Raw genomic sequence first — 15,453 nt, 5'->3', positions numbered from 1 at the left:
TCTGTATGATCTGACGAAAGCGGTTTATCGCGATTGACTTGAAAACATCTCGGACAACCATGCCAGAAACATCCATGAAATTGTAACACGTAATATTGCGTTACCCCGTTTTCCGCAGACTCGTAGTACCCATCGACAAGCGTGCCATCGGGTAAACGATATTCCCTGCTTCGCCCTGCGTGGAAAATGCAATGACCGAGCTCACGCTCCTTCCACACTAACCACTGTAGAGCTTTGCGCGGCTGAATATTTACACGTCTGTAACTACCCGCAGGAATAACACCTATCTCTCTTTCGCGCAAAAAGTTTTTTCTGAATACTCTCATGCACGTAGAAGCAATAGTTGTACATTCCTCGAATGGACACATATCCCCGCGCTGTAAAAAGATCTTTCTAAAAGCCATTCACGCTTGTCTAAGAATATCTACGTCATTACGGCAGTAATCTAATATTTCGCGTTGAAAATCAAACACGTAGTTCGCACGCGTCATCTCCGAGTGCCATGCCAAAAATTTTTCGCGTTCTTTCACCTGCATAGAATCAGGTGAATAATATTGTACATCGGGCAGTGGACCGACATAAGATTGATTATCGATAGTATTAAATAAATGAGGAAAAATACCTTTATTCGAAATATCCGTCAGACCGAAAGCCTTGGGTAATTCGAATAAACGCATCGGCATATAATTAACACTATTGATAAATTTTGTACGTCCGTTAATACAACTATTTTCGTTCCATTTAAAATTACTTGCGGCTCTAACAAGATACGGTTTTTCACGATATGATGTAAAATAAATTGAGCATCAAACGATTTAGCGTTATGTGCGATACAAATTATTTGTTTGAAATATTTTGTCGGACGCGTTACAAAATCTACAAATTCCTGTACGGGATTACGATAAAATATATATTCCCGAATCCCGTACCAACGACATCGCACCGAGGTTTCATTTATTTCCGCGCATGACTCACAAATTTGATGAGCGACGCAGAGCGTAGGCACGTGAATTTTTACATTCGTGGTACCTTGGAGCGTTTCGTCTTGCCTCGTCTCAAAGTCGTAAAACACGAATGCTACGCGGCTTTTTTTACGTGCGGGTATACAATTATTTTCGCCGCCGTTCCTCCGTTGTTGTTGCTCCCCATTCTCTTCGATAAATTCCGCACAATAAGGATTGGAATTATCGCCGCGCCGAATAGGTAACATATAACAAAAGTGGTTCAGCGATTGTAAAGAATGACACACGGTACAATAAGCCATGTCGCATTCGTGTTTATTTCTTTGAATTAACCGGCCGCAATCGTTACAAAATCGTACAATTTCGCAAACGCTTTTTTGCGATTTTCCATCGTATGATTTCCGCGCGCGGTGACGCTCCAAGCACTCACGATTAAAAAATCCCCGTCCACAATTATCGCACCTAATATGTGGCGTATCTGTTTGCTCGCACGGCGGCATCACGTTACATCGCGGACATTTGTTAGAGCATCGATGCTCCCCCTTATAGCGATAACTTAAATTACACGGAACGCAGTATCCTTGCCCACCCGCGGCGGCCCTTAAATTTAAAATTACGTCGAAATGCTTTATGTCCAGATGAAATAATATATTTAAGCACGTTCTTGTTTCTCACTGTAGAGAGGCTAAGAATTCAACCTCGTTGTACAACGGTTTACCGCCCCGACCAAAAGTAACGATATTATATATCACTATAGCATTATTATCCCCGGCGAGATATTGTTGAAAGCGTTCGATTTCGGGAATTCCGCTTCCTTCCTCAGGAATCGTGACACCCGCATTCCTCGTAAGTTGCAACGCTAAGTCGCGTTATAACACAGAGTTTTGTCGTCTCACTGCGTTCCATTTTTCATGTAACTCTCCCGTGCGCAAATTTCCACGCTCGTTAAAAATTTGAGCGGATACAAGCGCACGAGGGAAACATAAATTGTCGGAATTGGAAATCGTTAAAATCGAACAATAATATCCCGTGTAAGTGCGTTACGTCCGCTTCCCTGAGGAGGAGTAACTTTAGAAACGCGGATATTAAACGCTATATCATGACCGTCGCAACTTTGCGCTAACGAACTTACAAGATTCCAAATATTCTCGTAAGTCAAGTCGCGAAATGGTCGGAACGATATACCTGCGGGTCCACGCGTAAAATTTCCGGAATCAAAAGTCATCCCGACGTAATCACCTGGTACGCACGAACGCGTTATGTACGTGTGAAGTTCCCGAAACGCGTTCTCTAGCCAGTTATATACATTAGCCCCCTCGGGTACGGGTCGGATACAAAAACTAATTTCGCGTCCCTCTATACCGAAATTTCTAAATTGGCGCACGTTTTCCGATAATAATACAATACTTCTAAAATTATTTTCTACCTGATCGCCAGTATATACACCCTCCTCTTCTCTTCTATCGGGCTCGTTTTCCACAGCGTCAAGTGTTTCCTCATCTGCATGCGAGTGATTTTCTTCTTCTCCTACGCGTACTTGTTGATGTTGATCTTATTGAGGTTGTATTTCGCCGCTTCTTCCACCCCCGATCTGTACTGTGAAAAATAAGAATAATTAAATTATTTTGATGAAATATTTCGTAAAATATTTCTCTCTTACGTTTAAATTTTGTTAATAATGTAAAATTGTTACGTTATTATTTATGTTAAGCTAACTTACTCGTTTTAATCTTCTCCCTTCAACCTTCTGTTACGCCGGTATATCTTTAGGGATCATACACCGGCGTGTATGAAATCGGAGACGATAGTTGTTGAGTAAAAGTTTCCTAGTAAAATTTTTTCAATTAAAATAAAATTTAAACATAAGAGAAGAACTAAAGAATGTGTTAAGTTATTACCTTCTTCTATCATCGACACGTCATTTATATCATTTTCTTCTTCTTCTTCCTCCTCCTCGTCTTCCGCTTCTTCTTCCACTTCTCTCATTCCTTCTTCCTCTTCTCTCATTTCTTCTTCTTCTTCTTCTTCTTCTTCTTCTTCTTCTTCTTCTTCTTCTTCTTCTTCTTCTTCTTCTTCTTCTTCTTCTTCTTCTTCTTCCTCAGTCATTTCGCCCGATTCTATTTCTGCCTCTTCATTTCCCTTCATAAGGTCTTCATTCCGTACTTCTTCGTTTGCTGCGATGTAATCTAAAAAATATTGTATTATTTCTCTTGTTTAAAAAATCTTTCGCGCTATTTTTTTTTATTCGATGTAATATTTTTTACTTACTTGCAATCTGGGAGAATATAACCACTTCGTCAATCGAGCTAACTTCTCCGGAAAGCGGTTCCTCAGTGTCATTCTCTTCCCCCTCCGTTAAATCGATAACAGGAGGTTCTGGAGTTAACACTATGCGAGCCCGTCCTGAAATGTACGATATTTTAAAATTTGAAAAATAATATTTTGTTTTTCACCAACGCTATAAAATATGTGTTAAAACTTATGTGAAGGTCCCGCCTCTGGCGACGTGTCTGCTTGTCGTCTCCTGCGTAAACTTAATCTTCCTGTTCGATCTTCGTTTATTCGAGGGAGACGATTTCCTTCGACTCTCGCGATCGCGATCGGACGCGTTGAGTCTAAAAATTGTTTGATTTAAATAACATATTTTATAATTTTAAACCCGATAAAAGTAAAAATAAAAACTTACCATTCAAATTCTGGAGAAATCGATGAAAATGCAGCCGAAGAAATTCTATGTGCCCACCAGCATCGCTCTCTTCCTCACCAAAACAGATTCGCGATTCGATAACTTCTCCGGCGATATTCAAAAGTTCGCGAAAATTGCAAAAATGTCCTAGGCGGAATAATACCGCGAGCACCACGCTAGGACACTCGCCAGCGAACTGGAAAATATAGTTGGATGTGTAAACGCTCGTTTGAATCAACTAAATTTAATTTCCAACAGTGTCAACGAATGTGCGCGATATCTAATGAACGAAATGGAGATAAATCTTCCTATCAATAGTAACATTAATAGCAGTATTATAAAACTTCTGATCAATAGTAATAGCAAGGAAATAGAACGTAACGTTCGCATTCAGTTAAAAGATTTATCATTTCTTGATATATACTTTGAAATAACATTTTTAGAAATAATCTCGCTTTACCTCAATAAAATTGTACATATGATAGTAACAAAACGAAAATTATAATCATTATCCCAGGAATATTTTCTTCAATTATTCATTTTGTAAAAACTTCTTGAATAATTTTGATTTTGTAAAAAATTTTAAATATAAACGTTACATATTTGTACATTTAAATCTATTGTCGATTTCTTTCACCCACTCCTCTTTCCCATTTTACATATAAGTAGTTCCGTTACTTTTATTGTTGAAAGAGGATGTTCCGCAACCTCTTTCAACAATAGGCGCTCATCGTAATATAAAAAACCGATAATACTATTTCTTTCGTTGCGTCATACCATCGCGTTTGACAGAACCTGCACGTTCCTATGTTATTATCTTTTTTTTCATTTTCACAAGCATGACGTTATACATGGTCAACTACCATGCGACGTCATTTATTTTGACGGGCCATACCTGCCCCACGTGCAGAACGCGCTTTTCCGTCCCACCACCGTCTCCGTAACCGTTATCGCCCCAAGAGCCATACCGCTTGCAGAACGTCAAAGCGCTTTTTACTCCCTTCACCAGCACCGTAACCGATATCGGACCAAGAGCCATACCTGCCCCACTACGTAACATAAATGCCTTATCTAACCTTTACTCTAGTAAGTTCTTATTTAGCTCAACACACCAGGACCAGGATCAGCAATACGAAGGACCCAGGTTCAAGTCCCGAGAAAACCAGAAAATTTTTCCAAAAAATAAATTTTTCTTACCTGAACACGAACCCTTCCCCCTCCAACCACCACTATTTTTCTGTCAGTCCCGGTGGTGGTGGGGAAAAACACCAGACACCCCCCGCGATGCCCGAAGGCGCGGTGGTGGGGGTTTGTTTTGACGGGCCATACCTGCCCCATTACTACTAACTTGATTTTATTTCTCACCAATTTCCGCGTTTCACTACAATATCCACTAAATTCCACTACAAAAAAGAGAGTGGAGAAAAGTCACATGGGTACTCTTAGTAGAAGATTTTAGAACGATCGCGGATGTATCATCCAGTGTGCTTATTTGGTGTTTTCGAACGAATCGGATATAATACAATGCACATAGGTGCTATTTTCGAACGCACCCCTGTAGAGCTGCATTCAGCCATCCAATCATCAAACAGTCTAACGTCAACCATACGTCAGGAAGCGTAAAGAAAAAGATGTACAACATTCACAAAAATTACAAAGAATTAACCAAAAATCGCATCACATATCTTCATAGATATTTTATATATGCTCTAGCTCGGAATAAAGGCGATAGTGTAGCTTTAGCAAATATACAATCCGAAGCATTTTCTACCATGTTTTCAACAATCACACTAAATGTGGTACTTGGTGCGAATTCGTTGAAAATAAGAAAAATTATAATCACAAAATTATACCCGGTGGTTTTCAAGATCAGCGATTATTTGAAGAACTCAAAGACATCGTTGACAAATTAGCCTCAAATGCGCAAAAATTCTCAGCCGGTGCATCTAGCAACGCAAACGAAAGTTTATGCAACCATGGCCAGCAAAGCTCCTAAGTCTAGGTGCTACAGCATGACTGCTTCTGCTGACTTTCGTTTCGCTTGTGCTGTAGGCTAAAAGATATAAGAGAAGCATACACGCAAGAAATTGTTAAAAAACTCAATTTATCGCCAGGAAAACACCACATTCAGGATTAAAAAAAAAGAGAATTTTGTTGAAGAGACGCAAATTGATTAAAACACCTGAATACAAAAAAAGACGTATGCAATTGAAAAAGCTTCGCACTGTTGTACGACATAGAAAAGAGAATGTAGAAGGAGTTACTTATGAGACTAGTTGTGCTCTTTTTACCGAACTTGCTGTTCCAGTAAATAACGAATATGATTCCAGTCTTGAAAATCTTTATGAAATTCCTATCATTCTTGTTGATTTAGAAACTTCTGGATTTCAAGCTGATTGCGATATTTTACAAATTGCCGCGAAATGTAACAAAACTGTTTTTTCAACTTACATCAATCCCACTCAACAAATTTCACCAAAGGCCTCTGAAGCTCATGGTTTAGTCAATTGTTACGGCGATCTTATGCATAATGGAGTAAAAGTATCATCAATTTCTATTAGAATAACATTAAGAGATTTTAATACTTGGTTACAATCGTTTGGAAAAAAATATTGTATAGCAGCGCATAATCTTTATTTTGATGGCTCTAGATTATTCAGAGCAGTCACTAAAAACAATTTAATAAGTGATTTTTCAATGGTAATTCGTGGCTTTATAGACACGTTGTCAATTATAAGGAAAATATCAGGTAGAAAAGGAAAGGATTCATGTACGCTCAGTGGACTAGCCAATGTATTAAATATGCAAAAAATTGGAGCACACAATGCAATAAATGATTGTACGATTCTTCATAAAATATTGAAAAAATTGAAAATTAACAATAACATTTTGTTGGAAAATGTAACTTTATTCTCAAAACAGACTGTTTTCGATTATCACGGCGAAGCAATGGGCGAGGGTCAACATCACGTTATTACGACATAAAATTGTCCCTTTTTTGTATCTCTTTATTAAATTTATAAAACTCAATAATTCACTGACAAATAAACAAATGAACAAATAATAAACAAGTTTTCCAAGTGAATAATCGCGAGAGTGCAGCGCGTTTGAAGCGATGATGTTAGTAATGCGTGAGACAGCGGTTGATCGCAAAGCGGTGCGTTTGACACGGCGATAGTGCGCGTACTTTAAACAAATCAGCGGTGTTGCAAGAGATGCGGGCAAAGCGGTTTAGCAAAAAGCTGTCGAATCTTTAGTCAGCGCCGCTTTATAGATTTGACACTTGGTGTGCTGATCAATTATTTTAAAAGTATCGAGACAATGCCAAAGTGTTGGTTTTTATTGGCTGCCAAAGGGTTGCGACGCGTGCTACGCGAATTTGCTCTGCGCGAGAGCCGACTTGGCGTTTGCCAGTGTTTCTTCCCGATCACGTTTTGAAGTCGCGCATGCTTGATGAAAATTGAAACGGTTACGTACCGGCTGTAATTGTTTATGTTTGCGGTGATTGCTAAAGTGTCGTTGGCGCCAGAAAAAAGTTGTTTGTTTCTTTGATTTTGAAACTTATTTGTGCGATTTGTTTGGCTTCTGTGATCGAGAACTTTCTTGCTGGCTTGAAGGACACTCTAGCAATTAAAATCGTATAACAACAAATTTAATTTGAAGGAAATGAAATTTTGCGAAAAGGCATGCAATTTATTGTGCAAGTTTTCGTATTTCCAATACAGACTAATCATTGAAAATTAGCAATTAAAACCAAAGAAAATTTGCAAACCTTTGCCGATGCAAAATATTATTGCTTTATCGATTCGGCAAAAATTAGCAGCGACCGAAATTACTTTGGATATTTTAAAAAGCAAATATGAAGCTGCAGACGCAGAAGCCTTGAAGAAATTTATTGAAGAAAAAATAAAAAATAAAGAATTACAACAAATACAAAAAACTAGTATTCAGAAAATAATTGACTGGTTTTGTTGATTTATTCTTTTTCATAGACTGATAATTTGCAATATTTTGTTTTATTTTATTTCAAAAAAATTTGTGTTTTGTTCCCAAATTTTATTTTTTCATATTTTTTATATTTAAGTTGTATACTTCGTATAACATAACATAAATATAATAGCTAGCTGTGTTTTTTTTATAAATATAATCTTTTTAAATGTGTAATTTGTGAAATTTATTGACATATTATGTCAATAAATTATGTATGTATAATTTAATTTTAATAAATTATTCGATGTTACTATAATTAACAAACTTAAGTCTTGGTAAATTTATTTTTTCGTATATTATTTCTAAAAAATTTAAAAGTATCCTGAAAAAATAAAACAATAAAAAATATACATAAAAATTTAATTTTAAATAAGTTAGCAATTCTATATCTTATAGAATTATTGATTTCTTATAGTTTGAGTTGAAGTTTGCTTCTGTTATTTTTTTTCTCTCTCATTCTTCTTAGCTAAATGCTATGTTGCCACGTTTTCACAATAAATAATATTTCATCTCGGATAATAGGATGAAATTCAGAAAATTATATTCAATATTTTTTGAACTAGTCAGTACTTGACCAAAATTATGATCAAATGTTTCTTCTATATTTAACTATACTTTTGCAAATTTTGAAAAAATTCCTATTATTATTTATTTCTATCTATTTTAACTCTTAAATCAACATAATCACAGGTTTTTTATAAGATAAAAAATCTATAATCGTATCAATTTAAAGGCTAAAAAGGACAGAAATAATTATATTTATACTTATTTATAGTGATACACAGGAAGTACACACGCACATCACAATAGCTTATTGAAAGAATAGAATATATTTCAATCAGTACACAAGTTAGATATGCGGAGATGTCACAAATCACAATTTACGTAGGCGTGTACAAAGCAAGAGAAGTGTACTGACGATAATAACGGACTACGTTAAAAGTAAAAAGAAAAGATAGAACGCGAATGATACGACTTCGTGACTCAGTCGGTAGCTGAATCACCCATCGACCTAAAGTATGGACTGCACTGTCCTTTCTTTATCCATGTATGAAACAGACTCCACAAAAATGAGCGAGATAGCAAGTGGCCGTAAATTACCTCTGTCTCTATCTACGAATCTGATTGGTTAAAAGTCAGTCGCACAGGAACGTAGTGCCAACATCAGTACCCAAGTGATACGTAAAATGCAATTTATTATATACAATCTATTATATTATTATTAAAAAAGAAATATTAAAAAATATGGTGTATACATGTTTTTTATGCAAGTAGAGAAGCAGTAAGGAGCCGCGAAGATCTTTTCATCAGTAAGTAAACTAAATATTAAATATATAAATAAAGTATAGGTTAAGGGTCATACAAATATAAGGCATGACCTTTTATTGGCGCTGGTTACTTCCGGCGCGGTAGCGATGATAGGCGGTAGCGAGACTAGCGGCCTTCCGGTGCGCACCCGCTCGGGGCGACACGAGGTTCGGCCGCCATTCTTTCGTTAACCGCGGTACTGACTAGTCGTGTTTTTTGTAAGCAAGTCCGCCAATTTCAATAAATATTTATTGTTCAAATATAATCGACACGAAATCACTTTTCCTTTCGCGCGTTTCCTCAAATCCAAAGTCGTTCCTTACAGCTCAGAAGTGGGATACGAGTGAGTGCTCGATTTTTTTTCTTTTGTACGGTTCTTGAGGGCGACTCGTAGCAAGGAACGCGACTGAGTCAGTCGCGCAGTTTAATTAATCGTTACGTCCGCGGTTGCCTTGTGCATTCTCTCCGTGACGTCGGGGTTATAAATCCTATGTCGGTCGTTGTTCGTCACGGTTGGGTGTCGAATGTCGTTCTTCACGATCATCATGTCGTGTCGACATTCGTTCTGCACGCGGCTGTATCAACGAGGAAGCGTTCAAAATGGCCACGGTTAAATTTGACCACGTGCGAAACGGCCACGTTCGATACGGCCACGTTTGAAACGACCATGTTCGGAATGGCCACACGTTTGTAATGTCCACGTTCCCGATTGACCATGTTAATATTGACGTACGTGCAATGTACGTTGCAAGACAAAGCAAAGTTCGCATGGGTTTGCAATGTTCTACGCGTAGCAAGGTGGGTGTAAGAGGGGAAAGGCCAGAGGCCCTTCCCTTACACCCTCCCGTGTGTGTGTGTGTGTGTGTGTGTGTGTGTGTGTGTGTGTGTGTGTGTGTGTGTGTGTGTGTGTGTGTGTGTGTGTGTGTGTGTGTGTGTGTGTGTGTGTGTGTGTGTGTGTGTGTGTGTGTGTGTGTGTGTGTGTGTGTGTGTGTGTGTGTGTGTGTGTGTGTGTGTGTGTGTGTGTGTGTGTGTGTGTGTGTGTGTGTGTGTGTGTGTGTGTGTGTGTGTGTGTGTGTGTGTGTGTGTGTGTGTGTGTGTGTGTGTGTGTGTGTGTGTGTGTGTGTGTGTGTGTGTGTGTGTGTGTGTGTGTGTGTGTGTGTGTGTGTGTGTGTGTGTGTGTGTGTGTGTGTGTGTGTGTGTGTGTGTGTGTGTGTGTGTGTGTGTGTGTGTGTGTGTGTGTGTGTGTGTGTGTGTGTGTGTGTGTGTGTGTGTGTGTGTGTGTGTGTGTGTGTGTGTGTGTGTGTGTGTGTGTGTGTGTGTGTGTGTGTGTGTGTGTGTGTGTGTGTGTGTGTGTGTGTGTGTGTGTGTGTGTGGTCAATATTTACGTGGTCAATCAGGACCGTGGTCAATATTAACGTGGTAAATCGGGATCGTAGCCATTCCGAACGTGGCCATTACGAACGTGGCCGTTTCGAACGTGTGGCCATTCCAAACGTGTGGCCATTCCGAACGTGTGGTCATTCCAAACATGGCCGTTTCGAACGTGGCCATTACGAACGTGGCCATTCCGAACGTAGCCATTTCGAACGTGGCCATTACGAAAATGGTCGTTTCGAACGTGGTCATTCCGAATGTGGCCATTCCGAACGTGGCCGTTTCAGACGCTTCCATGCGTGCATGCGTTCCTTGCTTGCATGTGTGCGTGCGTTCCTTGCATGCATGCATGCTTTACTTTCTTGCTTGCATGCGTACGTTTCTCGCATGCATGCATGCGTGCGTGCGTATCTGGCTTGCATGCATGCTTTAATTTCTTGCTTGCATGCGTGCGTGCGTTCCTTGCATGCATGCATGCTTTACTTTCTTGCTTGCATAAGTGCGTGCGTTCCTTGCATGCATGCGTGCGTGCGTATCTGGCTTGCATGCAAGGAACGCACGCACGCATACATGCATGCAAGAAAGTAAAGCATTCACGCATGCAAGAAAGTAAAGCACGCACGCATGCATGCAAGAAACGCACGCACGCATGCAAGCAAGATACGCATGCATGCAAGTAACGCACACACGCATGCAAGAAAGTAAAGCATGCACGTATGCATACAAGGAACGTACGCACGCATGCAAGAAAGTAAAGCACGCACGCATGCATGCAAGAAACGCACGCACGCATGCAAGCAAGATACGCATGCATGCAAGTAACGCACGCACGCATGCAAGAAAGTAAAGCATGCACGTATGCATACAAGGAACGTACGCACGCATGCAAGAAAGTAAAGCACGGACGCATGCATGCAAGAAAGTAAAGAGTGGATATAATTTGCCCACGTTCGAAATGGCCACTGTTAAATTTGACCACGTTCGAAACGGCCACGTTCGAAACGGCCACGTTCGAAACGACCACGTTCCGAATGGCCACACGTTCGTAATGGCCACGTTCGGAATGGCCACGTTCGAAACGGCCACGTTCATAATAGCCAAGAATTTAATAGGCAAACCAGTAACTCATGCGATTCGGACGAACGCGCCCTGTTATAATTACCGTAATTTTAGTTGTCGCGATTCACGGGGAGATTATATTCCGCCGTCGCGTATTTGTTGCCGTTTTGTTCGTTGTTAGAATTTGCGAGGGGCCGCATTTCGTCCGAGTCGTAAAAGGGCATAACGTCTCTCTCGGTAACCGCTACCGATAGTCATTATATTGCCGTATTGCGTATTGTTTAGTTGTCGAAATTTGTTACCGCGTGTTAAACTGTATCCGTCGAGAAGCGAGCTCGTGTACTGCGTGTCGCGTGCGACTTTAACATTCCGTGTCGTTTATCGACTCGCGATCCGGGAACAATCCTTGTACTGTAATTTATTCAAATGTAATATTATGTACAAAAACGTTGAATCTGTGTATCCCGCGTGTTGGGGGATTTCACACGCCGTATACCACACGTAAGAAGTACCGTGGTGATCGATGGCAGAGGTCGATGCGTGTCGACCGCGCATGTTTACATGCATTCCCGAAGCTTTATCGTAAATCTGTTAGCGCGATTAACGGACGATTCGCGGCCGAGATCTACAGTGTCTTATAGAATAGAGTGTCTCTACGATCGCCACGACCTTAATAAGCCGCGAGCGATCTGCGAAAAAGTCTAAATTCCTCTTAAATCACGGGTAATTCGATACCTCTCGGTCGCGACATCGCGCCGTCACGCGCCCTTCACATGCGCCGAGCGTGCGACGTACACGTCTAGTTGTCGCATTTAGGATAACTCTCTCCAAAAGACTTTCTTGTTCCATACCGAGAATTTTCTTGTATACTATATTTATCCTACTAATACTTGTCAAATATATTTATTCTTAAATTTAATAATTGTGTCTGTTTTCCGGGAGGCTTTCTCGCTTGTTAAGTATCGATTCTCGATCCCGTTCAGCTCCTGACGCACCCCCCCCTGCCTCTGCCACTTAAGTATTGACTAGCCGCTTTAGTTGCCGTCGCGATCGTACTTGTTTTACGATTTTGAGTGGATCTGGCAAATATCGTGTTAATTGGAGACGGCGCGAATTATCGCGCCTGGCGTCCAAACATTATCGTTCTGATAGAGCAAAACGCCGATTAATTAAGCGATCGCGCCGAAGGTGTGCCGCAGGCCAGTCCATCGGTCAAAATTGTATAAAGGAGCGGTAGTTAACCGAAAAATATACACGGTCACAATATATATATATATATATAAAGGGTGTCTCAAAACGACCGTTCACCTCTCGGGTGCAGGTAGAGCGGGTTAAATTGAATCAAAAAGTTTTTTACCATTTTGCGATTTTTGCAATAATTATTGAGAAATTAATTTATAAAGATCGACAAATCCGACGCGAGTATCAGCGCGCCGCGAGAAGAACGGCCCACCGCTAGGCCGATCGCTAAATAATAATCGCTAATCTATTGTTCTTATCAACGCTTCTCGTCTATGCCCCTGTAACCGCGAGGCAATGGCGCCTATTTACGCTGCACGCGTTTAGCGACCGGCCTAGCGGTGGGCCGTCCTTTTTGCGGCGAGCTGATACTCGCGCCGGATTTGCCGATCTTTGTAAATTAATTTCTCAATAATTATTCTGAAAATCGCAAAATGATACAAGACTTTTCTATTCCATTTAACCCGCTCTACCTGCACCCGAGAAGTGATACGGTCGTTTTGAGACACCCTGTATATTAAAGTGAAAAGATTACATGCAATTAATAATATATAATGTAAAACATACTAATAAATCCATAATCCCAAATAGCAAAAGTTGATCCTAATAAGTACGTTCATCGGATATAAGTAAAAAATTTTTGGATATCCAGAGGATATCTATGAAAAACCATAGGATATACGTAGGATATACTGAAGGTGACGTCCCATGGAGCAGCGTACAGCGTACCGGCGTACGGCGTAAAAGAGCTTGACCAATCACAAGCTTTACGCTCGTTTTTGTTACGCAGCATAGATTTTACGTTGATTTGTGCGGCGTACCGGTGTATACAAAAGTTTAGTCTAACCTACACTAATAAAAATAATAAAAATGAGCGGAAAAAGGCAAACCAATAATTTTTTAGTAAGTATAATACATGATAAATACATATTAGGAGGTATACTAATTTACAAAAAAATATATTTATTTCAGAACATAAAATGTGGTTATTGTGGGGAAATTTTAGCAGTTACTGTACAGGAAGAAATATTTCATCACAAATGTCTTCAACATTATGATGAGAATATGCATGCTGTATCCATCGATGAAGATTTCGTTGTAACTATTAGTAAGTTTTGTAATAATAATATTTAAAGCTTTTTAGCAATGCACATATTTTAACAATAAATAATAAAGTTCCGAACAGTAATAAAGAATTAAAGGACACTTGTGATGAACATCAGTCCTCAACGTATTACCGCGATGAAACTTTAATTAATATAGTGCAAACAAAACCAGCACTATGGAATTTTCAGTTTTCATTAAATGAACGGACAAAAGCTAAAAAAAAGCACTATGGAAAGAGGTTGAAAATATGCTAGGAGGTTTGTATATAAATATTTACAAGATAATTGCACATAAAATTGCGAAGTTCAAGTTACAATCTATAAATACGAATTAATTTTATCATTACAGGACTCATGACTGCGGATGATGCAATAAAAAGATGGAAGTATTTAAGAGACTGTTACGTGCGTTACAAACGTCAAATAAATGCATATGTTCCAAGTGGATCTAGTGCACAACCGAAGAAGCAGAAAAGGTTTCGCTTCTATGAGATTATGCAGTTCATCGATGATCCACTAGATAATGCACAGTATGTATTTTTATGTATTCTTTATTTACTAAATAAAAATAGTAAAAGAAATAAAATTTGATTCATTATATGCAACATTTCAATTATGCAATCTAATCATATTTAAAATAATTGTTTTTTTAGAACTGTCAGTAATTTATCTGATTGTGATAAAGGTGCTGAGAGCTCACAAGAAGAAGACGATTCTTTGTTACCTTCAACTTTCTCAACCTCAAATATATGTCAAAATAGACTGAGGTCACAAATTTCACAGTTGTCACGAACTTCACAGTCGTCACAAACTTCTACGTCCAGTAAAAGTAAGAGAAAATCATAGTTTTATTACATCTTTTTATAGAAATCTAACAATTGATTTTATAATTCTTGAATCTCATTTAATTTTCTAATTGACTCATTTTGAAAAAGTAGGCGTGATTATTGTAAAATACTATAACTGTAATTTCTTGCTGGAAATACTTAGAAATTTTAAAGTCTTCAAAAACCATCTGAAACTTTTTGAACAGGTTTATTAACTAATTATGCTATAATATGAGTTGCTTTCGCAAAAAATTAAAATGATCCAGATTAAAATGATCCTGCATTGTGATTGGTCAAATCTGAAATTTCATTGAAGCTCATAAAAATTTTATTCAATGAAATTTCAAATTTGACCACTCACAGCGCAGGATCATTTTAATCTGGATCATTTTAATTTTTTGCGAAAGCTGCCTAGATTTTCTTCCTTCACTAATTTAATAAACTTTTATTATTGCAGCTGAGTACACATAACGAGTCTTTTTCATTGGAAACTGAGCTTAAAAGCATTCTGAATGCTCCAGTTCCCGAAAAAGATGCTGTTGATTGTTTTGTAGCTAGTTTATCAGATGGGATGCGAAACTTATCACGTAAGAGATTTCGTCTACTACAAATAGCAATTCTGCAGCTTCTTGCAGATGCAGAAGATTTGGAAGCTAAAGAAAAGAATTATTAATTTCATTTTAGAAGATATTTAATAATTATAATTAGTATTTTATTTTGAAAGCCAAAGAAAAGAATTGTTTATTTAATTTTATAAGAGATGTTTAATAATTAACATTTTATATCTTTATTTGTTAATTTCAATACTGAAGTCTATTTTGATGACTATTACGAACGTGTTTATTGTTTTTAACGTGTTTGGTGTTTCAGTTTATCAAAAATTTTAATGTTTTGTTAAAACC

General features: G+C 38.5%; 1 pseudogene; it reads left to right on the top strand.

The window, feature by feature from the left end:
- Positions 1-5,624: 5,624 nt before the first annotated feature.
- On the top strand, positions 5,625-15,224 carry LOC140670350 (uncharacterized; annotated as a pseudogene).
- Positions 15,225-15,453: the final 229 nt, after the last annotated feature.

Source organism: Anoplolepis gracilipes, chromosome 10 (genome assembly GCF_047496725.1).
Source record: "Anoplolepis gracilipes chromosome 10, ASM4749672v1, whole genome shotgun sequence".
NCBI lineage: Eukaryota > Metazoa > Arthropoda > Insecta > Hymenoptera > Formicidae > Anoplolepis > Anoplolepis gracilipes.
The sequence above is the reverse complement of the archived record's forward strand: the minus strand, read 5'-3'. Positions and strand labels throughout refer to the sequence as shown.